At 43.9% G+C, this 24,779-nt stretch overlaps 30 non-coding genes across 30 annotated transcripts; all 30 read left to right on the plus strand.

Moving 5' to 3' along the window:
• Positions 1-584: 584 nt before the first annotated feature.
• Positions 585-656, plus strand: TRNAM-CAU (transfer RNA methionine (anticodon CAU)). Its single transcript has one exon. It is a non-coding gene; the product is annotated as a tRNA-Met (tRNA).
• Positions 657-1,203: 547 nt separating this feature from the next.
• Positions 1,204-1,275, plus strand: TRNAG-UCC (transfer RNA glycine (anticodon UCC)). Its single transcript has one exon. It is a non-coding gene; the product is annotated as a tRNA-Gly (tRNA).
• Positions 1,276-2,185: 910 nt separating this feature from the next.
• Positions 2,186-2,257, plus strand: TRNAM-CAU (transfer RNA methionine (anticodon CAU)). The gene has a single exon. It is a non-coding gene; the product is annotated as a tRNA-Met (tRNA).
• Positions 2,258-2,803: 546 nt separating this feature from the next.
• Positions 2,804-2,875, plus strand: TRNAG-CCC (transfer RNA glycine (anticodon CCC)). The gene has a single exon. It is a non-coding gene; the product is annotated as a tRNA-Gly (tRNA).
• A 904-nt stretch (positions 2,876-3,779) lies between these two features.
• On the plus strand, positions 3,780-3,851 carry TRNAM-CAU (transfer RNA methionine (anticodon CAU)). The gene has a single exon. It is a non-coding gene; the product is annotated as a tRNA-Met (tRNA).
• A 547-nt stretch (positions 3,852-4,398) lies between these two features.
• TRNAG-UCC (transfer RNA glycine (anticodon UCC)) lies at positions 4,399-4,470 on the plus strand. The gene has a single exon. It is a non-coding gene; the product is annotated as a tRNA-Gly (tRNA).
• Positions 4,471-5,380: 910 nt separating this feature from the next.
• TRNAM-CAU (transfer RNA methionine (anticodon CAU)) lies at positions 5,381-5,452 on the plus strand. Its single transcript has one exon. It is a non-coding gene; the product is annotated as a tRNA-Met (tRNA).
• A 546-nt stretch (positions 5,453-5,998) lies between these two features.
• Positions 5,999-6,070, plus strand: TRNAG-CCC (transfer RNA glycine (anticodon CCC)). The gene has a single exon. It is a non-coding gene; the product is annotated as a tRNA-Gly (tRNA).
• A 904-nt stretch (positions 6,071-6,974) lies between these two features.
• TRNAM-CAU (transfer RNA methionine (anticodon CAU)) lies at positions 6,975-7,046 on the plus strand. The gene has a single exon. It is a non-coding gene; the product is annotated as a tRNA-Met (tRNA).
• Positions 7,047-7,593: 547 nt separating this feature from the next.
• On the plus strand, positions 7,594-7,665 carry TRNAG-UCC (transfer RNA glycine (anticodon UCC)). The gene has a single exon. It is a non-coding gene; the product is annotated as a tRNA-Gly (tRNA).
• A 910-nt stretch (positions 7,666-8,575) lies between these two features.
• TRNAM-CAU (transfer RNA methionine (anticodon CAU)) lies at positions 8,576-8,647 on the plus strand. Its single transcript has one exon. It is a non-coding gene; the product is annotated as a tRNA-Met (tRNA).
• A 546-nt stretch (positions 8,648-9,193) lies between these two features.
• TRNAG-CCC (transfer RNA glycine (anticodon CCC)) lies at positions 9,194-9,265 on the plus strand. The gene has a single exon. It is a non-coding gene; the product is annotated as a tRNA-Gly (tRNA).
• Positions 9,266-10,169: 904 nt separating this feature from the next.
• On the plus strand, positions 10,170-10,241 carry TRNAM-CAU (transfer RNA methionine (anticodon CAU)). Its single transcript has one exon. It is a non-coding gene; the product is annotated as a tRNA-Met (tRNA).
• A 547-nt stretch (positions 10,242-10,788) lies between these two features.
• TRNAG-UCC (transfer RNA glycine (anticodon UCC)) lies at positions 10,789-10,860 on the plus strand. The gene has a single exon. It is a non-coding gene; the product is annotated as a tRNA-Gly (tRNA).
• Positions 10,861-11,770: 910 nt separating this feature from the next.
• Positions 11,771-11,842, plus strand: TRNAM-CAU (transfer RNA methionine (anticodon CAU)). The gene has a single exon. It is a non-coding gene; the product is annotated as a tRNA-Met (tRNA).
• Positions 11,843-12,388: 546 nt separating this feature from the next.
• On the plus strand, positions 12,389-12,460 carry TRNAG-CCC (transfer RNA glycine (anticodon CCC)). The gene has a single exon. It is a non-coding gene; the product is annotated as a tRNA-Gly (tRNA).
• A 904-nt stretch (positions 12,461-13,364) lies between these two features.
• On the plus strand, positions 13,365-13,436 carry TRNAM-CAU (transfer RNA methionine (anticodon CAU)). The gene has a single exon. It is a non-coding gene; the product is annotated as a tRNA-Met (tRNA).
• Positions 13,437-13,983: 547 nt separating this feature from the next.
• Positions 13,984-14,055, plus strand: TRNAG-UCC (transfer RNA glycine (anticodon UCC)). Its single transcript has one exon. It is a non-coding gene; the product is annotated as a tRNA-Gly (tRNA).
• A 910-nt stretch (positions 14,056-14,965) lies between these two features.
• Positions 14,966-15,037, plus strand: TRNAM-CAU (transfer RNA methionine (anticodon CAU)). Its single transcript has one exon. It is a non-coding gene; the product is annotated as a tRNA-Met (tRNA).
• A 546-nt stretch (positions 15,038-15,583) lies between these two features.
• On the plus strand, positions 15,584-15,655 carry TRNAG-CCC (transfer RNA glycine (anticodon CCC)). The gene has a single exon. It is a non-coding gene; the product is annotated as a tRNA-Gly (tRNA).
• A 904-nt stretch (positions 15,656-16,559) lies between these two features.
• Positions 16,560-16,631, plus strand: TRNAM-CAU (transfer RNA methionine (anticodon CAU)). Its single transcript has one exon. It is a non-coding gene; the product is annotated as a tRNA-Met (tRNA).
• Positions 16,632-17,178: 547 nt separating this feature from the next.
• On the plus strand, positions 17,179-17,250 carry TRNAG-UCC (transfer RNA glycine (anticodon UCC)). The gene has a single exon. It is a non-coding gene; the product is annotated as a tRNA-Gly (tRNA).
• Positions 17,251-18,160: 910 nt separating this feature from the next.
• Positions 18,161-18,232, plus strand: TRNAM-CAU (transfer RNA methionine (anticodon CAU)). Its single transcript has one exon. It is a non-coding gene; the product is annotated as a tRNA-Met (tRNA).
• Positions 18,233-18,778: 546 nt separating this feature from the next.
• Positions 18,779-18,850, plus strand: TRNAG-CCC (transfer RNA glycine (anticodon CCC)). Its single transcript has one exon. It is a non-coding gene; the product is annotated as a tRNA-Gly (tRNA).
• Positions 18,851-19,744: 894 nt separating this feature from the next.
• TRNAM-CAU (transfer RNA methionine (anticodon CAU)) lies at positions 19,745-19,816 on the plus strand. Its single transcript has one exon. It is a non-coding gene; the product is annotated as a tRNA-Met (tRNA).
• Positions 19,817-20,363: 547 nt separating this feature from the next.
• TRNAG-UCC (transfer RNA glycine (anticodon UCC)) lies at positions 20,364-20,435 on the plus strand. The gene has a single exon. It is a non-coding gene; the product is annotated as a tRNA-Gly (tRNA).
• A 910-nt stretch (positions 20,436-21,345) lies between these two features.
• On the plus strand, positions 21,346-21,417 carry TRNAM-CAU (transfer RNA methionine (anticodon CAU)). Its single transcript has one exon. It is a non-coding gene; the product is annotated as a tRNA-Met (tRNA).
• A 546-nt stretch (positions 21,418-21,963) lies between these two features.
• TRNAG-CCC (transfer RNA glycine (anticodon CCC)) lies at positions 21,964-22,035 on the plus strand. Its single transcript has one exon. It is a non-coding gene; the product is annotated as a tRNA-Gly (tRNA).
• Positions 22,036-22,941: 906 nt separating this feature from the next.
• Positions 22,942-23,013, plus strand: TRNAM-CAU (transfer RNA methionine (anticodon CAU)). The gene has a single exon. It is a non-coding gene; the product is annotated as a tRNA-Met (tRNA).
• Positions 23,014-23,560: 547 nt separating this feature from the next.
• On the plus strand, positions 23,561-23,632 carry TRNAG-UCC (transfer RNA glycine (anticodon UCC)). The gene has a single exon. It is a non-coding gene; the product is annotated as a tRNA-Gly (tRNA).
• The last annotated feature ends 1,147 nt before the right edge of the window (positions 23,633-24,779 follow it).

Genomic DNA, 24,779 nt, shown 5'->3' on the forward strand with positions numbered 1-24,779 from the left:
ATGCAAGATCCACCGATAAATCTGGCAAAAGTCCCTAACATTTTGTGCATACTTGTGCACTTACCAGAATGTAGCGCCACCTTGTAGCTGTCGAAGGTAATTGCTGCTCACAAAATGTTTTATCAGAAGGCAAGTTGAGAGGAATCCTAGAGGCAGATGTCCATGGAAAGAGCCGCTCACTGCAGCAGGAATGTTGGATGCTTCAAATTCGCAGAGTTTCCTGTCCAACGTCCACTCACGTCCCGAACGCTCCCAAACGCTCAAAAGCCTCACACCGGGCAAGCCCTCACCGGGTAGATCTCTGGCTCCCAGGTAAAGCCAAATCCTGAGCATGCTAGTGCTAGGATCACAGAGAGAGAGAGAGAGAGGGTTCATGACATGCTGTCTTGATAAAGGTCTGAAACGGCTAGTGCCTAAGAGTGTCTGACTTTCAGTTATGACTGATTGTGAGAGGGGAAGATGAAGTTTTTCTGTACCCAGCATGCCTTGCAATATACTTAGGCAAATGAGGTGAGAGCCGTACCAATCCCACGCTACTCTGCTTAATGCTCCCTATCTGCATAAAAAGAACACTTTCACATCAGAGCAGAGTGGCGCAGCGGAAGCGTGCTGGGCCCATAACCCAGAGGTCGATGGATCGAAACCATCCTCTGCTAATTTTGCTTGACTTTCCTTCCAAGGACCAAGCTGTCATTTCCACGCTGCCAGCAAGGAAAAGCACAAGCTTGTGCCAGCTATGTGAGAAAATACTTGTCAAATATCTGTGTCTGCTGAAATACAAGAGAGGGATCATCAAATGATCCACCCTGTACTTTGAAAGTAAAGACACACAATAATAAGCATAAATGACTGGTGGGACCTTCAAACACTTTTATGGGCAGGCTTTGAATTTCATTCTTTCCTTTTTGTTCTGCTCTTATCTATCTCCTGGGCATTTAATTGAATGTTCTGTATTTCTCTTCCCTGTTTTGCTTCCCATGCTGCCTCTATATATTCTTATCTATTATTTGTAATGCAGCTTTCCATTCTTCTCTTCTGCACAGCTTTGTCCTTGGTTTCAATCCCAGTTCCTTACCCTCTGCAAAAAACTTTCTATTGCTTTTCATGTTGGTATCTAAACCAAATGCACCATTGAAGCTGGTGCAAGATAGTCATTGAACTCAGGATCCTAATGTTAAGAACCGAGAGCGCACAGATCAGAGGGCGTTGGTGGTATAGTGGTGAGCATAGCTGCCTTCCAAGTAGTTGACCCGGGTTCGATTCCCGGCCAACGCAGTACAAATACTTATATATTCTGCAAGCAGGATATATTTTAATGCAACATGTCACAAAATGGAAATATAATGAACAGATTAATCAGCCGTTATATAAAAAATAAACAAATATGTAGGCAAGCATCTCAATCGCCCCTTCTGCTATATTCATTGTCCTAATATATGATAAGTTTCATAAAGCAGAGTCACCACTCACATGTGCTGGTAAAAAATATTTACAGTGGGCAGACAATGAAAGGGCTGAGGCCCGACCACACATTATAACTCCAGCATCTCTATGTTAAAAACCATTTCCTAGGCAATATCTAGCCTCTGAAAACAATATGCAAGATCCATCGATAAATCTGGTGAAAGTCGCCAACATTTTGTGCATACTTGTGCCCTCACCTGAATGTAGCGCCACCTTGTAGACGTCGGAGGTAACTGCAGCTCAAAAAATGTTTCATCAGAGGGCAAGTTTAGAGGAATCCAAAAGGCAGATGTCCATGGAAAGAGCCCCCGACTGCAGCAGGAAGGTTGGATGCTTCAAATTTGCATAGTTTCCAGTCCAACGTCCTCTCATGTACCGAACGCTCCCAAACGCTCAAAAGCCTTACACCGGGCAAGCCCTCACCGGGTAGATCTCTGGCTCCCAGGTAAAGCCAAATCCTGAGCATGCTAGCACTAGGATCACAGAGAGAGAGAGACAGAGAGTGTTGGAGAGCTGCTGTCTTGATAAAGGCCTGAAACGGCTAGTGCGTAAGAGGGTCTGGACTATCAGTTATGACTGATTGTGAGAGGGGAAGATGAAGATTTTCTGCACCCAGCATGCCTTGCGATATAATTAGGCAAATGAGGTGAGAGCCCGACCAATGCCACTTCACTCCGCTGAATGCCTCCTCATCTGCATAAAGAGATCACCTTCATGAACGAGCAGAGTGGCGCAGCGGAAGCGTGCTGGGCCCATAACCCAGAGGTCGATGGATCGAAACCATCCTCTGCTAATTTTGCTTGACTTTCCTTCCAAGGACGAAGCTGTCATTTCCACACTGCCAGAAAGGAAAAGCGCAAGCTTGTGCCAGCTATGTGAGAAAAGACTTCTCAACTATCTGTGTCTGTGTAATACAAGAGTGTTCGTGAAAGGATCAACCCTGTACTTTGAAAGTAAAGACACACAACTATAACCATAAATGACTGGTGGGAGCTTCACACAACTTTCTGGGCATGCTTTGAATTTCATTCTTCCCTTTTTTTTCTGCTCTTATCTATCTCCTGGGCATTTCATGGAATGTTCTCTCTTTCTCTTCCCTGCTTTGCTTCCCATGCTGCCTATATATGCTGATTTCTACTTTTTGTACTGTTGCATTTCATTTCTTCTCTTCTGCACAACTTTGTCCTTGGTTTCAATCCCCAGTTCCTTACCCTCTGCAAAAAACGTTCTACTACTTCTCATGTTGGTATCGAAACCAAATGCACCATTGAAGCTGTTGCAAGATAGTCATTGATTTCGGGAACGTAATATTTAGAACCGAGAGCACACACATCAGAGGGCGTTGGTGGTATAGTGGTGAGCATAGCTGCTTCCCAAGCAGTTGACCCGGGTTCGATTCCCGGCCAACGCAGTGAAAATGCTTATATATTCTGCAAGCAGGACATATTTTAATGCAACAGGTCTCAAAATGGAAATTTCATGAACAGATTAATCAGCCATATATAAAAAAATAAACAAATACATAGGCAAACATCTCAATCGCACCTTCTGATACATTCATTGTCCTAATATATGATAAGTTTTATAAAGCAGAGTCACAACTCACATGTGCTGGTAATAAATATGTTACAGTGGGCAAACAATGGAAGGGCTGAGGCCCGACCAGACATTATAACTCCAACATCTCTATGTTAAAAAGCATTTCTAGGCAATATCTAGCCTCTGAAAAAAATATGCAAGATCCACCGATAAATCTGGCAAAAGTCCCTAACATTTTGTGCATACTTGTGCACTTACCAGAATGTAGCGCCACCTTGTAGCTGTCGAAGGTAATTGCTGCTCACAAAATGTTTTATCAGAAGGCAAGTTGAGAGGAATCCTAGAGGCAGATGTCCATGGAAAGAGCCGCTCACTGCAGCAGGAATGTTGGATGCTTCAAATTCGCAGAGTTTCTTGTCCAACGTCCACTCACGTCCCGAACGCTCCCAAACGCTCAAAAGCCTCACACCGGGCAAGCCCTCACTGGGTAGATCTCTGGCTCCCAGGTAAAGCCAAATCCTGAGCATGCTAGTGCTAGGATCACAGAGAGAGAGAGAGAGGGTTCATGACATGCTGTCTTGATAAAGGTCTGAAACGGCTAGTGCCTAAGAGTGTCTGACTTTCAGTTATGACTGATTGTGAGAGGGGAAGATGAAGTTTTTCTGTACCCAGCATGCCTTGCAATATACTTAGGCAAATGAGGTGAGAGCCGTACCAATCCCACGCTACTCTGCTTAATGCTCCCTATCTGCATAAAAAGAACACTTTCACAACAGAGCAGAGTGGCGCAGCGGAAGCGTGCTGGGCCCATAACCCAGAGGTCGATGGATCGAAACCATCCTCTGCTAATTTTGCTTGATTTTCCTTCCAAGGACCAAGCTGTCATTTCCACGCTGCCAGCAAGGAAAAGCACAAGCTTGTGCCAGCTATGTGAGAAAATACTTGTCAAATATCTGTGTCTGCTGAAATACAAGAGAGGGATCATCAAATGATCCACCCTGTACTTTGAAAGTAAAGACACACAATAATAAGCATAAATGACTGGTGGGACCTTCAAACACTTTTATGGGCAGGCTTTGAATTTCATTCTTTCCTTTTTGTTCTGCTCTTATCTATCTCCTGGGCATTTAATTGAATGTTCTGTATTTCTCTTCCCTGTTTTGCTTCCCATGCTGCCTCTATATATTCTTATCTATTATTTGTAATGCAGCTTTCCATTCTTCTCTTCTGCACAGCTTTGTCCTTGGTTTCAATCCCAGTTCCTTACCCTCTGCAAAAAACTTTCTATTGCTTTTCATGTTGGTATCTAAACCAAATGCACCATTGAAGCTGGTGCAAGATAGTCATTGAACTCAGGATCCTAATGTTAAGAACCGAGAGCGCACAGATCAGAGGGCGTTGGTGGTATAGTGGTGAGCATAGCTGCCTTCCAAGCAGTTGACCCGGGTTCGATTCCCGGCCAACGCAGTACAAATACTTATATATTCTGCAAGCAGGATATATTTTAATGCAACATGTCACAAAATGGAAATATAATGAACAGATTAATCAGCCGTTATATAAAAAATAAACAAATATGTAGGCAAGCATCTCAATCGCCCCTTCTGCTATATTCATTGTCCTAATATATGATAAGTTTCATAAAGCAGAGTCACCACTCACATGTGCTGGTAAAAAATATTTACAGTGGGCAGACAATGAAAGGGCTGAGGCCCGACCACACATTATAACTCCAGCATCTCTATGTTAAAAACCATTTCCTAGGCAATATCTAGCCTCTGAAAACAATATGCAAGATCCATCGATAAATCTGGTGAAAGTCGCCAACATTTTGTGCATACTTGTGCCCTCACCTGAATGTAGCGCCACCTTGTAGACGTCGGAGGTAACTGCAGCTCAAAAAATGTTTCATCAGAGGGCAAGTTTAGAGGAATCCAAAAGGCAGATGTCCATGGAAAGAGCCCCCGACTGCAGCAGGAAGGTTGGATGCTTCAAATTTGCATAGTTTCCAGTCCAACGTCCTCTCATGTACCGAACGCTCCCAAACGCTCAAAAGCCTTACACCGGGCAAGCCCTCACCGGGTAGATCTCTGGCTCCCAGGTAAAGCCAAATCCTGAGCATGCTAGCACTAGGATCACAGAGAGAGAGAGACAGAGAGTGTTGGAGAGCTGCTGTCTTGATAAAGGCCTGAAACGGCTAGTGCGTAAGAGGGTCTGGACTATCAGTTATGACTGATTGTGAGAGGGGAAGATGAAGATTTTCTGCACCCAGCATGCCTTGCGATATAATTAGGCAAATGAGGTGAGAGCCCGACCAATGCCACTTCACTCCGCTGAATGCCTCCTCATCTGCATAAAGAGATCACCTTCATGAACGAGCAGAGTGGCGCAGCGGAAGCGTGCTGGGCCCATAACCCAGAGGTCGATGGATCGAAACCATCCTCTGCTAATTTTGCTTGACTTTCCTTCCAAGGACCAAGCTGTCATTTCCACACTGCCAGAAAGGAAAAGCGCAAGCTTGTGCCAGCTATGTGAGAAAAGACTTCTCAACTATCTGTGTCTGTGTAATACAAGAGTGTTCGTGAAAGGATCAACCCTGTACTTTGAAAGTAAAGACACACAACTATAACCATAAATGACTGGTGGGAGCTTCACACAACTTTCTGGGCATGCTTTGAATTTCATTCTTCCCTTTTTTTTCTGCTCTTATCTATCTCCTGGGCATTTCATGGAATGTTCTCTCTTTCTCTTCCCTGCTTTGCTTCCCATGCTGCCTATATATGCTGATTTCTACTTTTTGTACTGTTGCATTTCATTTCTTCTCTTCTGCACAACTTTGTCCTTGGTTTCAATCCCCAGTTCCTTACCCTCTGCAAAAAACGTTCTACTACTTCTCATGTTGGTATCGAAACCAAATGCACCATTGAAGCTGTTGCAAGATAGTCATTGATTTCGGGAACGTAATATTTAGAACCGAGAGCACACACATCAGAGGGCGTTGGTGGTATAGTGGTGAGCATAGCTGCTTCCCAAGCAGTTGACCCGGGTTCGATTCCCGGCCAACGCAGTGAAAATGCTTATATATTCTGCAAGCAGGACATATTTTAATGCAACATGTCTCAAAATGGAAATTTCATGAACAGATTAATCAGCCATATATAAAAAAATAAACAAATACATAGGCAAACATCTCAATCGCACCTTCTGATACATTCATTGTCCTAATATATGATAAGTTTTATAAAGCAGAGTCACAACTCACATGTGCTGGTAATAAATATGTTACAGTGGGCAAACAATGGAAGGGCTGAGGCCCGACCAGACATTATAACTCCAACATCTCTATGTTAAAAAGCATTTCTAGGCAATATCTAGCCTCTGAAAAAAATATGCAAGATCCACCGATAAATCTGGCAAAAGTCCCTAACATTTTGTGCATACTTGTGCACTTACCAGAATGTAGCGCCACCTTGTAGCTGTCGAAGGTAATTGCTGCTCACAAAATGTTTTATCAGAAGGCAAGTTGAGAGGAATCCTAGAGGCAGATGTCCATGAAAAGAGCCGCTCACTGCAGCAGGAATGTTGGATGCTTCAAATTCGCAGAGTTTCCTGTCCAACGTCCACTCACGTCCCGAACGCTCCCAAACGCTCAAAAGCCTCACACCGGGCAAGCCCTCACCGGGTAGATCTCTGGCTCCCAGGTAAAGCCAAATCCTGAGCATGCTAGTGCTAGGATCACAGAGAGAGAGAGAGAGGGTTCATGACATGCTGTCTTGATAAAGGTCTGAAACGGCTAGTGCCTAAGAGTGTCTGACTTTCAGTTATGACTGATTGTGAGAGGGGAAGATGAAGTTTTTCTGTACCCAGCATGCCTTGCAATATACTTAGGCAAATGAGGTGAGAGCCGTACCAATCCCACGCTACTCTGCTTAATGCTCCCTATCTGCATAAAAAGAACACTTTCACATCAGAGCAGAGTGGCGCAGCGGAAGCGTGCTGGGCCCATAACCCAGAGGTCGATGGATCGAAACCATCCTCTGCTAATTTTGCTTGACTTTCCTTCCAAGGACCAAGCTGTCATTTCCACGCTGCCAGCAAGGAAAAGCACAAGCTTGTGCCAGCTATGTGAGAAAATACTTGTCAAATATCTGTGTCTGCTGAAATACAAGAGAGGGATCATCAAATGATCCACCCTGTACTTTGAAAGTAAAGACACACAATAATAAGCATAAATGACTGGTGGGACCTTCAAACACTTTTATGGGCAGGCTTTGAATTTCATTCTTTCCTTTTTGTTCTGCTCTTATCTATCTCCTGGGCATTTAATTGAATGTTCTGTATTTCTCTTCCCTGTTTTGCTTCCCATGCTGCCTCTATATATTCTTATCTATTATTTGTAATGCAGCTTTCCATTCTTCTCTTCTGCACAGCTTTGTCCTTGGTTTCAATCCCAGTTCCTTACCCTCTGCAAAAAACTTTCTATTGCTTTTCATGTTGGTATCTAAACCAAATGCACCATTGAAGCTGGTGCAAGATAGTCATTGAACTCAGGATCCTAATGTTAAGAACCGAGAGCGCACAGATCAGAGGGCGTTGGTGGTATAGTGGTGAGCATAGCTGCCTTCCAAGTAGTTGACCCGGGTTCGATTCCCGGCCAACGCAGTACAAATACTTATATATTCTGCAAGCAGGATATATTTTAATGCAACATGTCACAAAATGGAAATATAATGAACAGATTAATCAGCCGTTATATAAAAAATAAACAAATATGTAGGCAAGCATCTCAATCGCCCCTTCTGCTATATTCATTGTCCTAATATATGATAAGTTTCATAAAGCAGAGTCACCACTCACATGTGCTGGTAAAAAATATTTACAGTGGGCAGACAATGAAAGGGCTGAGGCCCGACCACACATTATAACTCCAGCATCTCTATGTTAAAAACCATTTCCTAGGCAATATCTAGCCTCTGAAAACAATATGCAAGATCCATCGATAAATCTGGTGAAAGTCGCCAACATTTTGTGCATACTTGTGCCCTCACCTGAATGTAGCGCCACCTTGTAGACGTCGGAGGTAACTGCAGCTCAAAAAATGTTTCATCAGAGGGCAAGTTTAGAGGAATCCAAAAGGCAGATGTCCATGGAAAGAGCCCCCGACTGCAGCAGGAAGGTTGGATGCTTCAAATTTGCATAGTTTCCAGTCCAACGTCCTCTCATGTACCGAACGCTCCCAAACGCTCAAAAGCCTTACACCGGGCAAGCCCTCACCGGGTAGATCTCTGGCTCCCAGGTAAAGCCAAATCCTGAGCATGCTAGCACTAGGATCACAGAGAGAGAGAGACAGAGAGTGTTGGAGAGCTGCTGTCTTGATAAAGGCCTGAAACGGCTAGTGCGTAAGAGGGTCTGGACTATCAGTTATGACTGATTGTGAGAGGGGAAGATGAAGATTTTCTGCACCCAGCATGCCTTGCGATATAATTAGGCAAATGAGGTGAGAGCCCGACCAATGCCACTTCACTCCGCTGAATGCCTCCTCATCTGCATAAAGAGATCACCTTCATGAACGAGCAGAGTGGCGCAGCGGAAGCGTGCTGGGCCCATAACCCAGAGGTCGATGGATCGAAACCATCCTCTGCTAATTTTGCTTGACTTTCCTTCCAAGGACGAAGCTGTCATTTCCACACTGCCAGAAAGGAAAAGCGCAAGCTTGTGCCAGCTATGTGAGAAAAGACTTCTCAACTATCTGTGTCTGTGTAATACAAGAGTGTTCGTGAAAGGATCAACCCTGTACTTTGAAAGTAAAGACACACAACTATAACCATAAATGACTGGTGGGAGCTTCACACAACTTTCTGGGCATGCTTTGAATTTCATTCTTCCCTTTTTTTTCTGCTCTTATCTATCTCCTGGGCATTTCATGGAATGTTCTCTCTTTCTCTTCCCTGCTTTGCTTCCCATGCTGCCTATATATGCTGATTTCTACTTTTTGTACTGTTGCATTTCATTTCTTCTCTTCTGCACAACTTTGTCCTTGGTTTCAATCCCCAGTTCCTTACCCTCTGCAAAAAACGTTCTACTACTTCTCATGTTGGTATCGAAACCAAATGCACCATTGAAGCTGTTGCAAGATAGTCATTGATTTCGGGAACGTAATATTTAGAACCGAGAGCACACACATCAGAGGGCGTTGGTGGTATAGTGGTGAGCATAGCTGCTTCCCAAGCAGTTGACCCGGGTTCGATTCCCGGCCAACGCAGTGAAAATGCTTATATATTCTGCAAGCAGGACATATTTTAATGCAACAGGTCTCAAAATGGAAATTTCATGAACAGATTAATCAGCCATATATAAAAAAATAAACAAATACATAGGCAAACATCTCAATCGCACCTTCTGATACATTCATTGTCCTAATATATGATAAGTTTTATAAAGCAGAGTCACAACTCACATGTGCTGGTAATAAATATGTTACAGTGGGCAAACAATGGAAGGGCTGAGGCCCGACCAGACATTATAACTCCAACATCTCTATGTTAAAAAGCATTTCTAGGCAATATCTAGCCTCTGAAAAAAATATGCAAGATCCACCGATAAATCTGGCAAAAGTCCCTAACATTTTGTGCATACTTGTGCACTTACCAGAATGTAGCGCCACCTTGTAGCTGTCGAAGGTAATTGCTGCTCACAAAATGTTTTATCAGAAGGCAAGTTGAGAGGAATCCTAGAGGCAGATGTCCATGGAAAGAGCCGCTCACTGCAGCAGGAATGTTGGATGCTTCAAATTCGCAGAGTTTCTTGTCCAACGTCCACTCACGTCCCGAACGCTCCCAAACGCTCAAAAGCCTCACACCGGGCAAGCCCTCACTGGGTAGATCTCTGGCTCCCAGGTAAAGCCAAATCCTGAGCATGCTAGTGCTAGGATCACAGAGAGAGAGAGAGAGGGTTCATGACATGCTGTCTTGATAAAGGTCTGAAACGGCTAGTGCCTAAGAGTGTCTGACTTTCAGTTATGACTGATTGTGAGAGGGGAAGATGAAGTTTTTCTGTACCCAGCATGCCTTGCAATATACTTAGGCAAATGAGGTGAGAGCCGTACCAATCCCACGCTACTCTGCTTAATGCTCCCTATCTGCATAAAAAGAACACTTTCACAACAGAGCAGAGTGGCGCAGCGGAAGCGTGCTGGGCCCATAACCCAGAGGTCGATGGATCGAAACCATCCTCTGCTAATTTTGCTTGACTTTCCTTCCAAGGACCAAGCTGTCATTTCCACGCTGCCAGCAAGGAAAAGCACAAGCTTGTGCCAGCTATGTGAGAAAATACTTGTCAAATATCTGTGTCTGCTGAAATACAAGAGAGGGATCATCAAATGATCCACCCTGTACTTTGAAAGTAAAGACACACAATAATAAGCATAAATGACTGGTGGGACCTTCAAACACTTTTATGGGCAGGCTTTGAATTTCATTCTTTCCTTTTTGTTCTGCTCTTATCTATCTCCTGGGCATTTAATTGAATGTTCTGTATTTCTCTTCCCTGTTTTGCTTCCCATGCTGCCTCTATATATTCTTATCTATTATTTGTAATGCAGCTTTCCATTCTTCTCTTCTGCACAGCTTTGTCCTTGGTTTCAATCCCAGTTCCTTACCCTCTGCAAAAAACTTTCTATTGCTTTTCATGTTGGTATCTAAACCAAATGCACCATTGAAGCTGGTGCAAGATAGTCATTGAACTCAGGATCCTAATGTTAAGAACCGAGAGCGCACAGATCAGAGGGCGTTGGTGGTATAGTGGTGAGCATAGCTGCCTTCCAAGCAGTTGACCCGGGTTCGATTCCCGGCCAACGCAGTACAAATACTTATATATTCTGCAAGCAGGATATATTTTAATGCAACATGTCACAAAATGGAAATATAATGAACAGATTAATCAGCCGTTATATAAAAAATAAACAAATATGTAGGCAAGCATCTCAATCGCCCCTTCTGCTATATTCATTGTCCTAATATATGATAAGTTTCATAAAGCAGAGTCACCACTCACATGTGCTGGTAAAAAATATTTACAGTGGGCAGACAATGAAAGGGCTGAGGCCCGACCACACATTATAACTCCAGCATCTCTATGTTAAAAACCATTTCCTAGGCAATATCTAGCCTCTGAAAACAATATGCAAGATCCATCGATAAATCTGGTGAAAGTCGCCAACATTTTGTGCATACTTGTGCCCTCACCTGAATGTAGCGCCACCTTGTAGACGTCGGAGGTAACTGCAGCTCAAAAAATGTTTCATCAGAGGGCAAGTTTAGAGGAATCCAAAAGGCAGATGTCCATGGAAAGAGCCCCCGACTGCAGCAGGAAGGTTGGATGCTTCAAATTTGCATAGTTTCCAGTCCAACGTCCTCTCATGTACCGAACGCTCCCAAACGCTCAAAAGCCTTACACCGGGCAAGCCCTCACCGGGTAGATCTCTGGCTCCCAGGTAAAGCCAAATCCTGAGCATGCTAGCACTAGGATCACAGAGAGAGAGAGACAGAGAGTGTTGGAGAGCTGCTGTCTTGATAAAGGCCTGAAACGGCTAGTGCGTAAGAGGGTCTGGACTATCAGTTATGACTGATTGTGAGAGGGGAAGATGAAGATTTTCTGCACCCAGCATGCCTTGCGATATAATTAGGCAAATGAGGTGAGAGCCCGACCAATGCCACTTCACTCCGCTGAATGCCTCCTCATCTGCATAAAGAGATCACCTTCATGAACGAGCAGAGTGGCGCAGCGGAAGCGTGCTGGGCCCATAACCCAGAGGTCGATGGATCGAAACCATCCTCTGCTAATTTTGCTTGACTTTCCTTCCAAGGACCAAGCTGTCATTTCCACACTGCCAGAAAGGAAAAGCGCAAGCTTGTGCCAGCTATGTGAGAAAAGACTTCTCAACTATCTGTGTCTGTGTAATACAAGAGTGTTCGTGAAAGGATCAACCCTGTACTTTGAAAGTAAAGACACACAACTATAACCATAAATGACTGGTGGGAGCTTCACACAACTTTCTGGGCATGCTTTGAATTTCATTCTTCCCTTTTTTTTCTGCTCTTATCTATCTCCTGGGCATTTCATGGAATGTTCTCTCTTTCTCTTCCCTGCTTTGCTTCCCATGCTGCCTATATATGCTGATTTCTACTTTTTGTACTGTTGCATTTCATTTCTTCTCTTCTGCACAACTTTGTCCTTGGTTTCAATCCCCAGTTCCTTACCCTCTGCAAAAAACGTTCTACTACTTCTCATGTTGGTATCGAAACCAAATGCACCATTGAAGCTGTTGCAAGATAGTCATTGATTTCGGGAACGTAATATTTAGAACCGAGAGCACACACATCAGAGGGCGTTGGTGGTATAGTGGTGAGCATAGCTGCTTCCCAAGCAGTTGACCCGGGTTCGATTCCCGGCCAACGCAGTGAAAATGCTTATATATTCTGCAAGCAGGACATATTTTAATGCAACATGTCTCAAAATGGAAATTTCATGAACAGATTAATCAGCCATATATAAAAAAATAAACAAATACATAGGCAAACATCTCAATCGCACCTTCTGATACATTCATTGTCCTAATATATGATAAGTTTTATAAAGCAGAGTCACAACTCACATGTGCTGGTAATAAATATGTTACAGTGGGCAAACAATGGAAGGGCTGAGGCCCGACCAGACATTATAACTCCAACATCTCTATGTTAAAAAGCATTTCTAGGCAATATCTAGCCTCTGAAAAAAATATGCAAGATCCACCGATAAATCTGGCAAAAGTCCCTAACATTTTGTGCATACTTGTGCACTTACCAGAATGTAGCGCCACCTTGTAGCTGTCGAAGGTAATTGCTGCTCACAAAATGTTTTATCAGAAGGCAAGTTGAGAGGAATCCTAGAGGCAGATGTCCATGGAAAGAGCCGCTCACTGCAGCAGGAATGTTGGATGCTTCAAATTCGCAGAGTTTCCTGTCCAACGTCCACTCACGTCCCGAACGCTCCCAAACGCTCAAAAGCCTCACACCGGGCAAGCCCTCACCGGGTAGATCTCTGGCTCCCAGGTAAAGCCAAATCCTGAGCATGCTAGTGCTAGGATCACAGAGAGAGAGAGAGAGGGTTCATGACATGCTGTCTTGATAAAGGTCTGAAACGGCTAGTGCCTAAGAGTGTCTGACTTTCAGTTATGACTGATTGTGAGAGGGGAAGATGAAGTTTTTCTGTACCCAGCATGCCTTGCAATATACTTAGGCAAATGAGGTGAGAGCCGTACCAATCCCACGCTACTCTGCTTAATGCTCCCTATCTGCATAAAAAGAACACTTTCACATCAGAGCAGAGTGGCGCAGCGGAAGCGTGCTGGGCCCATAACCCAGAGGTCGATGGATCGAAACCATCCTCTGCTAATTTTGCTTGACTTTCCTTCCAAGGACCAAGCTGTCATTTCCACGCTGCCAGCAAGGAAAAGCACAAGCTTGTGCCAGCTATGTGAGAAAATACTTGTCAAATATCTGTGTCTGCTGAAATACAAGAGAGGGATCATCAAATGATCCACCCTGTACTTTGAAAGTAAAGACACACAATAATAAGCATAAATGACTGGTGGGACCTTCAAACACTTTTATGGGCAGGCTTTGAATTTCATTCTTTCCTTTTTGTTCTGCTCTTATCTATCTCCTGGGCATTTAATTGAATGTTCTGTATTTCTCTTCCCTGTTTTGCTTCCCATGCTGCCTCTATATATTCTTATCTATTATTTGTAATGCAGCTTTCCATTCTTCTCTTCTGCACAGCTTTGTCCTTGGTTTCAATCCCAGTTCCTTACCCTCTGCAAAAAACTTTCTATTGCTTTTCATGTTGGTATCTAAACCAAATGCACCATTGAAGCTGGTGCAAGATAGTCATTGAACTCAGGATCCTAATGTTAAGAACCGAGAGCGCACAGATCAGAGGGCGTTGGTGGTATAGTGGTGAGCATAGCTGCCTTCCAAGTAGTTGACCCGGGTTCGATTCCCGGCCAACGCAGTACAAATACTTATATATTCTGCAAGCAGGATATATTTTAATGCAACATGTCACAAAATGGAAATATAATGAACAGATTAATCAGCCGTTATATAAAAAATAAACAAATATGTAGGCAAGCATCTCAATCGCCCCTTCTGCTATATTCATTGTCCTAATATATGATAAGTTTCATAAAGCAGAGTCACCACTCACATGTGCTGGTAAAAAATATTTACAGTGGGCAGACAATGAAAGGGCTGAGGCCCGACCACACATTATAACTCCAGCATCTCTATGTTAAAAACCATTTCCTAGGCAATATCTAGCCTCTGAAAACAATATGCAAGATCCATCGATAAATCTGGTGAAAGTCGCCAACATTTTGTGCATACTTGTGCCCTCACCTGAATGTAGCGCCACCTTGTAGACGTCGGAGGTAACTGCAGCTCAAAAAATGTTTCATCAGAGGGCAAGTTTAGAGGAATCCAAAAGGCAGATGTCCATGGAAAGAGCCCCCGACTGCAGCAGGAAGGTTGGATGCTTCAAATTTGCATAGTTTCCAGTCCAACGTCCTCTCATGTACCGAACGCTCCCAAACGCTCAAAAGCCTTACACCGGGCAAGCCCTCACCGGGTAGATCTCTGGCTCCCAGGTAAAGCCAAATCCTGAGCATGCTAGCACTAGGATCACAGAGAGAGAGAGACAGAGAGTGTTGGAGAGCTGCTGTCTTGATAAAGGCCTGAAACGGCTAGTGCGTAAGAGGGTCTGGACTATCAGTTATGACTGATTGTGAGAGGGGAAGATGAAGATTTTCTGCACCCAGCATGCCTTGCGATATAATTAGGCAAATGAGGTGAGAGCCCGACCAATGCCACTTCACTCCGCTGAATGCCTCCTCATCTGCATAAAGAGATCACCTTCATGAACGAGCAGAGTGGCGCAGCGGAAGCGTGCTGGGCCCATAACCCAGAGGTCGATGGATCGAAACCATCCTCTGCTAATTTTGCTTGACTTTCCTTCCAAGGACGAAGCTGTCATTTCCACACTGCCAGAAAGGAAAAGCGCAAGCTTGTGCCAGCTATGTGAGAAAAGACTTCTCAACTATCTGTGTCTGTGTAATACAAGAGTGTTCAAGAAAGGATCAACCCTGTACTTTGAAAGTAAAGACACACAACTATAACCATAAATGACTGGTGGGAGCTTCACACAACTTTCTGGGCATGCTTTGAATTTCATTCTTCCCTTTTTTTTCTGCTCTTATCTATCTCCTGGGCATTTCATGGAATGTTCTCTCTTTCTCTTCCCTGCTTTGCTTCCCATGCTGCCTATATATGCTGATTTCTACTTTTTGTACTGTTGCATTTCATTTCTTCTCTTCTGCACAACTTTGTCCTTGGTTTCAATCCCCAGTTCCTTACCCTCTGCAAAAAACGTTCTACTACTTCTCATGTTGGTATCGAAACCAAATGCACCATTGAAGCTGTTGCAAGATAGTCATTGATTTCGGGAACGTAATATTTAGAACCGAGAGCACACACATCAGAGGGCGTTGGTGGTATAGTGGTGAGCATAGCTGCTTCCCAAGCAGTTGACCCGGGTTCGATTCCCGGCCAACGCAGTGAAAATGCTTATATATTCTGCAAGCAGGACATATTTTAATGCAACAGGTCTCAAAATGGAAATTTCATGAACAGATTAATCAGCCATATATAAAAAAATAAACAAATACATAGGCAAACATCTCAATCGCACCTTCTGATACATTCATTGTCCTAATATATGATAAGTTTTATAAAGCAGAGTCACAACTCACATGTGCTGGTAATAAATATGTTACAGTGGGCAAACAATGGAAGGGCTGAGGCCCGACCAGACATTATAACTCCAACATCTCTATGTTAAAAAGCATTTCTAGGCAATATCTAGCCTCTGAAAAAAATATGCAAGATCCACCGATAAATCTGGCAAAAGTCCCTAACATTTTGTGCATACTTGTGCACTTACCAGAATGTAGCGCCACCTTGTAGCTGTCGAAGGTAATTGCTGCTCACAAAATGTTTTATCAGAAGGCAAGTTGAGAGGAATCCTAGAGGCAGATGTCCATGGAAAGAGCCGCTCACTGCAGCAGGAATGTTGGATGCTTCAAATTCGCAGAGTTTCCTGTCCAACGTCCACTCACGTCCCGAACGCTCCCAAACGCTCAAAAGCCTCACACCGGGCAAGCCCTCACCGGGTAGATCTCTGGCTCCCAGGTAAAGCCAAATCCTGAGCATGCTAGTGCTAGGATCACAGAGAGAGAGAGAGAGGGTTCATGACATGCTGTCTTGATAAAGGTCTGAAACGGCTAGTGCCTAAGAGTGTCTGACTTTCAGTTATGACTGATTGTGAGAGGGGAAGATGAAGTTTTTCTGTACCCAGCATGCCTTGCAATATACTTAGGCAAATGAGGTGAGAGCCGTACCAATCCCACGCTACTCTGCTTAATGCTCCCTATCTGCATAAAAAGAACACTTTCACAACAGAGCAGAGTGGCGCAGCGGAAGCGTGCTGGGCCCATAACCCAGAGGTCGATGGATCGAAACCATCCTCTGCTAATTTTGCTTGACTTTCCTTCCAAGGACCAAGCTGTCATTTCCACGCTGCCAGCAAGGAAAAGCACAAGCTTGTGCCAGCTATGTGAGAAAATACTTGTCAAATATCTGTGTCTGCTGAAATACAAGAGAGGGATCATCAAATGATCCACCCTGTACTTTGAAAGTAAAGACACACAATAATAAGCATAAATGACTGGTGGGACCTTCAAACACTTTTATGGGCAGGCTTTGAATTTCATTCTTTCCTTTTTGTTCTGCTCTTATCTATCTCCTGGGCATTTAATTGAATGTTCTGTATTTCTCTTCCCTGTTTTGCTTCCCATGCTGCCTCTATATATTCTTATCTATTATTTGTAATGCAGCTTTCCATTCTTCTCTTCTGCACAGCTTTGTCCTTGGTTTCAATCCCAGTTCCTTACCCTCTGCAAAAAACTTTCTATTGCTTTTCATGTTGGTATCTAAACCAAATGCACCATTGAAGCTGGTGCAAGATAGTCATTGAACTCAGGATCCTAATGTTAAGAACCGAGAGCGCACAGATCAGAGGGCGTTGGTGGTATAGTGGTGAGCATAGCTGCCTTCCAAGCAGTTGACCCGGGTTCGATTCCCGGCCAACGCAGTACAAATACTTATATATTCTGCAAGCAGGATATATTTTAATGCAACATGTCACAAAATGGAAATATAATGAACAGATTAATCAGCCGTTATATAAAAAATAAACAAATATGTAGGCAAGCATCTCAATCGCCCCTTCTGCTATATTCATTGTCCTAATATATGATAAGTTTCATAAAGCAGAGTCACCACTCACATGTGCTGGTAAAAAATATTTACAGTGGGCAGACAATGAAAGGGCTGAGGCCCGACCACACATTATAACTCCAGCATCTCTATGTTAAAAACCATTTCCTAGGCAATATCTAGCCTCTGAAAACAATATGCAAGATCCATCGATAAATCTGGTGAAAGTCGCCAACATTTTGTGCATACTTGTGCCCTCACCTGAATGTAGCGCCACCTTGTAGACGTCGGAGGTAACTGCAGCTCAAAAAATGTTTCATCAGAGGGCAAGTTTAGAGGAATCCAAAAGGCAGATGTCCATGGAAAGAGCCCCCGACTGCAGCAGGAAGGTTGGATGCTTCAAATTTGCATAGTTTCCAGTCCAACGTCCTCTCATGTACCGAACGCTCCCAAACGCTCAAAAGCCTTACACCGGGCAAGCCCTCACCGGGTAGATCTCTGGCTCCCAGGTAAAGCCAAATCCTGAGCATGCTAGCACTAGGATCACAGAGAGAGAGAGACAGAGAGTGTTGGAGAGCTGCTGTCTTGATAAAGGCCTGAAACGGCTAGTGCGTAAGAGGGTCTGGACTATCAGTTATGACTGATTGTGAGAGGGGAAGATGAAGATTTTCTGCACCCAGCATGCCTTGCGATATAATTAGGCAAATGAGGTGAGAGCCCGACCAATGCCACTTCACTCCGCTGAATGCCTCCTCATCTGCATAAAGAGATCACCTTCATGAACGAGCAGAGTGGCGCAGCGGAAGCGTGCTGGGCCCATAACCCAGAGGTCGATGGATCGAAACCATCCTCTGCTAATTTTGCTTGACTTTCCTTCCAAGGACCAAGCTGTCATTTCCACACTGCCAGAAAGGAAAAGCGCAAGCTTGTGCCAGCTATGTGAGAAAAGACTTCTCAACTATCTGTGTCTGTGTAATACAAGAGTGTTCGTGAAAGGATCAACCCTGTACTTTGAAAGTAAAGACACACAACTATAACCATAAATGACTGGTGGGAGCTTCACACAACTTTCTGGGCATGCTTTGAATTTCATTCTTCCCTTTTTTTTCTGCTCTTATCTATCTCCTGGGCATTTCATGGAATGTTCTCTCTTTCTCTTCCCTGCTTTGCTTCCCATGCTGCCTATATATGCTGATTTCTACTTTTTGTACTGTTGCATTTCATTTCTTCTCTTCTGCACAACTTTGTCCTTGGTTTCAATCCCCAGTTCCTTACCCTCTGCAAAAAACGTTCTACTACTTCTCATGTTGGTATCGAAACCAAATGCACCATTGAAGCTGTTGCAAGATAGTCATTGATTTCGGGAACGTAATATTTAGAACCGAGAGCACACACATCAGAGGGCGTTGGTGGTATAGTGGTGAGCATAGCTGCTTCCCAAGCAGTTGACCCGGGTTCGATTCCCGGCCAACGCAGTGAAAATGCTTATATATTCTGCAAGCAGGACATATTTTAATGCAACATGTCTCAAAATGGAAATTTCATGAACAGATTAATCAGCCATATATAAAAAAATAAACAAATACATAGGCAAACATCTCAATCGCACCTTCTGATACATTCATTGTCCTAATATATGATAAGTTTTATAAAGCAGAGTCACAACTCACATGTGCTGGTAATAAATATGTTACAGTGGGCAAACAATGGAAGGGCTGAGGCCCGACCAGACATTATAACTCCAACATCTCTATGTTAAAAAGCATTTCTAGGCAATATCTAGCCTCTGAAAAAAATATGCAAGATCCACCGATAAATCTGGCAAAAGTCCCTAACATTTTGTGCATACTTGTGCACTTACCAGAATGTAGCGCCACCTTGTAGCTGTCGAAGGTAATTGCTGCTCACAAAATGTTTTATCAGAAGGCAAGTTGAGAGGAATCCTAGAGGCAGATGTCCATGGAAAGAGCCGCTCACTGCAGCAGGAATGTTGGATGCTTCAAATTCGCAGAGTTTCCTGTCCAACGTCCACAACGCTCCCAAACGCTCAAAAGCCTCACACCGGGCAAGCCCTCACCGGGTAGATCTCTGGCTCCCAGGTAAAGCCAAATCCTGAGCATGCTAGTGCTAGGATCACAGAGAGAGAGAGAGAGGGTTCATGACATGCTGTCTTGATAAAGGTCTGAAACGGCTAGTGCCTAAGAGTGTCTGACTTTCAGTTATGACTGATTGTGAGAGGGGAAGATGAAGTTTTTCTGTACCCAGCATGCCTTGCAATATACTTAGGCAAATGAGGTGAGAGCCGTACCAATCCCACGCTACTCTGCTTAATGCTCCCTATCTGCATAAAAAGAACACTTTCACAACAGAGCAGAGTGGCGCAGCGGAAGCGTGCTGGGCCCATAACCCAGAGGTCGATGGATCGAAACCATCCTCTGCTAATTTTGCTTGACTTTCCTTCCAAGGACCAAGCTGTCATTTCCACGCTGCCAGCAAGGAAAAGCACAAGCTTGTGCCAGCTATGTGAGAAAATACTTGTCAAATATCTGTGTCTGCTGAAATACAAGAGAGGGATCATCAAATGATCCACCCTGTACTTTGAAAGTAAAGACACACAATAATAAGCATAAATGACTGGTGGGACCTTCAAACACTTTTATGGGCAGGCTTTGAATTTCATTCTTTCCTTTTTGTTCTGCTCTTATCTATCTCCTGGGCATTTAATTGAATGTTCTGTATTTCTCTTCCCTGTTTTGCTTCCCATGCTGCCTCTATATATTCTTATCTATTATTTGTAATGCAGCTTTCCATTCTTCTCTTCTGCACAGCTTTGTCCTTGGTTTCAATCCCAGTTCCTTACCCTCTGCAAAAAACTTTCTATTGCTTTTCATGTTGGTATCTAAACCAAATGCACCATTGAAGCTGGTGCAAGATAGTCATTGAACTCAGGATCCTAATGTTAAGAACCGAGAGCGCACAGATCAGAGGGCGTTGGTGGTATAGTGGTGAGCATAGCTGCCTTCCAAGCAGTTGACCCGGGTTCGATTCCCGGCCAACGCAGTACAAATACTTATATATTCTGCAAGCAGGATATATTTTAATGCAACATGTCACAAAATGGAAATATAATGAACAGATTAATCAGCCGTTATATAAAAAATAAACAAATATGTAGGCAAGCATCTCAATCGCCCCTTCTGCTATATTCATTGTCCTAATATATGATAAGTTTCATAAAGCAGAGTCACCACTCACATGTGCTGGTAAAAAATATTTACAGTGGGCAGACAATGAAAGGGCTGAGGCCCGACCACACATTATAACTCCAGCATCTCTATGTTAAAAACCATTTCCTAGGCAATATCTAGCCTCTGAAAACAATATGCAAGATCCATCGATAAATCTGGTGAAAGTCGCCAACATTTTGTGCATACTTGTGCCCTCACCTGAATGTAGCGCCACCTTGTAGACGTCGGAGGTAACTGCAGCTCAAAAAATGTTTCATCAGAGGGCAAGTTTAGAGGAATCCAAAAGGCAGATGTCCATGGAAAGAGCCCCCGACTGCAGCAGGAAGGTTGGATGCTTCAAATTTGCATAGTTTCCAGTCCAACGTCCTCTCATGTACCGAACGCTCCCAAACGCTCAAAAGCCTTACACCGGGCAAGCCCTCACCGGGTAGATCTCTGGCTCCCAGGTAAAGCCAAATCCTGAGCATGCTAGCACTAGGATCACAGAGAGAGAGAGACAGAGAGTGTTGGAGAGCTGCTGTCTTGATAAAGGCCTGAAACGGCTAGTGCGTAAGAGGGTCTGGACTATCAGTTATGACTGATTGTGAGAGGGGAAGATGAAGATTTTCTGCACCCAGCATGCCTTGCGATATAATTAGGCAAATGAGGTGAGAGCCCGACCAATGCCACTTCACTCCGCTGAATGCCTCCTCATCTGCATAAAGAGATCACCTTCATGAACGAGCAGAGTGGCGCAGCGGAAGCGTGCTGGGCCCATAACCCAGAGGTCGATGGATCGAAACCATCCTCTGCTAATTTTGCTTGACTTTCCTTCCAAGGACCAAGCTGTCATTTCCACACTGCCAGAAAGGAAAAGCGCAAGCTTGTGCCAGCTATGTGAGAAAAGACTTCTCAACTATCTGTGTCTGTGTAATACAAGAGTGTTCGTGAAAGGATCAACCCTGTACTTTGAAAGTAAAGACACACAACTATAACCATAAATGACTGGTGGGAGCTTCACACAACTTTCTGGGCATGCTTTGAATTTCATTCTTCCCTTTTTTTTCTGCTCTTATCTATCTCCTGGGCATTTCATGGAATGTTCTCTCTTTCTCTTCCCTGCTTTGCTTCCCATGCTGCCTATATATGCTGATTTCTACTTTTTGTACTGTTGCATTTCATTTCTTCTCTTCTGCACAACTTTGTCCTTGGTTTCAATCCCCAGTTCCTTACCCTCTGCAAAAAACGTTCTACTACTTCTCATGTTGGTATCGAAACCAAATGCACCATTGAAGCTGTTGCAAGATAGTCATTGATTTCGGGAACGTAATATTTAGAACCGAGAGCACACACATCAGAGGGCGTTGGTGGTATAGTGGTGAGCATAGCTGCTTCCCAAGCAGTTGACCCGGGTTCGATTCCCGGCCAACGCAGTGAAAATGCTTATATATTCTGCAAGCAGGACATATTTTAATGCAACATGTCTCAAAATGGAAATTTCATGAACAGATTAATCAGCCATATATAAAAAAATAAACAAATACATAGGCAAACATCTCAATCGCACCTTCTGATACATTCATTGTCCTAATATATGATAAGTTTTATAAAGCAGAGTCACAACTCACATGTGCTGGTAATAAATATGTTACAGTGGGCAAACAATGGAAGGGCTGAGGCCCGACCAGACATTATAACTCCAACATCTCTATGTTAAAAAGCATTTCTAGGCAATATCTAGCCTCTGAAAAAAATATGCAAGATCCACCGATAAATCTGGCAAAAGTCCCTAACATTTTGTGCATACTTGTGCACTTACCAGAATGTAGCGCCACCTTGTAGCTGTCGAAGGTAATTGCTGCTCACAAAATGTTTTATCAGAAGGCAAGTTGAGAGGAATCCTAGAGGCAGATGTCCATGGAAAGAGCCGCTCACTGCAGCAGGAATGTTGGATGCTTCAAATTCGCAGAGTTTCCTGTCCAACGTCCACTCACGTCCCGAACGCTCCCAAACGCTCAAAAGCCTCACACCGGGCAAGCCCTCACCGGGTAGATCTCTGGCTCCCAGGTAAAGCCAAATCCTGAGCATGCTAGTGCTAGGATCACAGAGAGAGAGAGAGAGAGGGTTCATGACATGCTGTCTTGATAAAGGTCTGAAACGGCTAGTGCCTAAGAGTGTCTGACTTTCAGTTATGACTGATTGTGAGAGGGGAAGATGAAGTTTTTCTGTACCCAGCATGCCTTGCAATATACTTAGGCAAATGAGGTGAGAGCCGTACCAATCCCACGCTACTCTGCTTAATGCTCCCTATCTGCATAAAAAGAACACTTTCACATCAGAGCAGAGTGGCGCAGCGGAAGCGTGCTGGGCCCATAACCCAGAGGTCGATGGATCGAAACCATCCTCTGCTAATTTTGCTTGACTTTCCTTCCAAGGACCAAGCTGTCATTTCCACGCTGCCAGCAAGGAAAAGCACAAGCTTGTGCCAGCTATGTGAGAAAATACTTGTCAAATATCTGTGTCTGCTGAAATACAAGAGAGGGATCATCAAATGATCCACCCTGTACTTTGAAAGTAAAGACACACAATAATAAGCATAAATGACTGGTGGGACCTTCAAACACTTTTATGGGCAGGCTTTGAATTTCATTCTTTCCTTTTTGTTCTGCTCTTATCTATCTCCTGGGCATTTAATTGAATGTTCTGTATTTCTCTTCCCTGTTTTGCTTCCCATGCTGCCTCTATATATTCTTATCTATTATTTGTAATGCAGCTTTCCATTCTTCTCTTCTGCACAGCTTTGTCCTTGGTTTCAATCCCAGTTCCTTACCCTCTGCAAAAAACTTTCTATTGCTTTTCATGTTGGTATCTAAACCAAATGCACCATTGAAGCTGGTGCAAGATAGTCATTGAACTCAGGATCCTAATGTTAAGAACCGAGAGCGCACAGACCAGAGGGCGTTGGTGGTATAGTGGTGAGCATAGCTGCCTTCCAAGTAGTTGACCCGGGTTCGATTCCCGGCCAACGCAGTACAAATACTTATATATTCTGCAAGCAGGATATATTTTAATGCAACATGTCACAAAATGGAAATATAATGAACAGATTAATCAGCCGTTATATAAAAAATAAACAAATATGTAGGCAAGCATCTCAATCGCCCCTTCTGCTATATTCATTGTCCTAATATATGATAAGTTTCATAAAGCAGAGTCACCACTCACATGTGCTGGTAAAAAATATTTACAGTGGGCAGACAATGAAAGGGCTGAGGCCCGACCACACATTATAACTCCAGCATCTCTATGTTAAAAACCATTTCCTAGGCAATATCTAGCCTCTGAAAACAATATGCAAGATCCATCGATAAATCTGGTGAAAGTCGCCAACATTTTGTGCATACTTGTGCCCTCACCTGAATGTAGCGCCACCTTGTAGACGTCGGAGGTAACTGCAGCTCAAAAAATGTTTCATCAGAGGGCAAGTTTAGAGGAATCCAAAAGGCAGATGTCCATGGAAAGAGCCCCCGACTGCAGCAGGAAGGTTGGATGCTTCAAATTTGCATAGTTTCCAGTCCAACGTCCTCTCATGTACCGAACGCTCCCAAACGCTCAAAAGCCTTACACCGGGCAAGCCCTCACCGGGTAGATCTCTGGCTCCCAGGTAAAGCCAAATCCTGAGCATGCTAGCACTAGGATCACAGAGAGAGAGAGACAGAGAGTGTTGGAGAGCTGCTGTCTTGATAAAGGCCTGAAACGGCTAGTGCGTAAGAGGGTCTGGACTATCAGTTATGACTGATTGTGAGAGGGGAAGATGAAGATTTTCTGCACCCAGCATGCCTTGCGATATAATTAGGCAAATGAGGTGAGAGCCCGACCAATGCCACTTCACTCCGCTGAATGCCTCCTCATCTGCATAAAGAGATCACCTTCATGAACGAGCAGAGTGGCGCAGCCGAAGCGTGCTGGGCCCATAACCCAGAGGTCGATGGATCGAAACCATCCTCTGCTAATTTTGCTTGACTTTCCTTCCAAGGACGAAGCTGTCATTTCCACACTGCCAGAAAGGAAAAGCGCAAGCTTGTGCCAGCTATGTGAGAAAAGACTTCTCAACTATCTGTGTCTGTGTAATACAAGAGTGTTCGTGAAAGGATCAACCCTGTACTTTGAAAGTAAA

The sequence above is a fragment of the Lissotriton vulgaris genome, unplaced genomic scaffold (assembly GCF_964263255.1).
Source record: "Lissotriton vulgaris unplaced genomic scaffold, aLisVul1.2 SCAFFOLD_975, whole genome shotgun sequence".
NCBI classification, from domain to species: Eukaryota; Metazoa; Chordata; class Amphibia; order Caudata; family Salamandridae; genus Lissotriton; species Lissotriton vulgaris.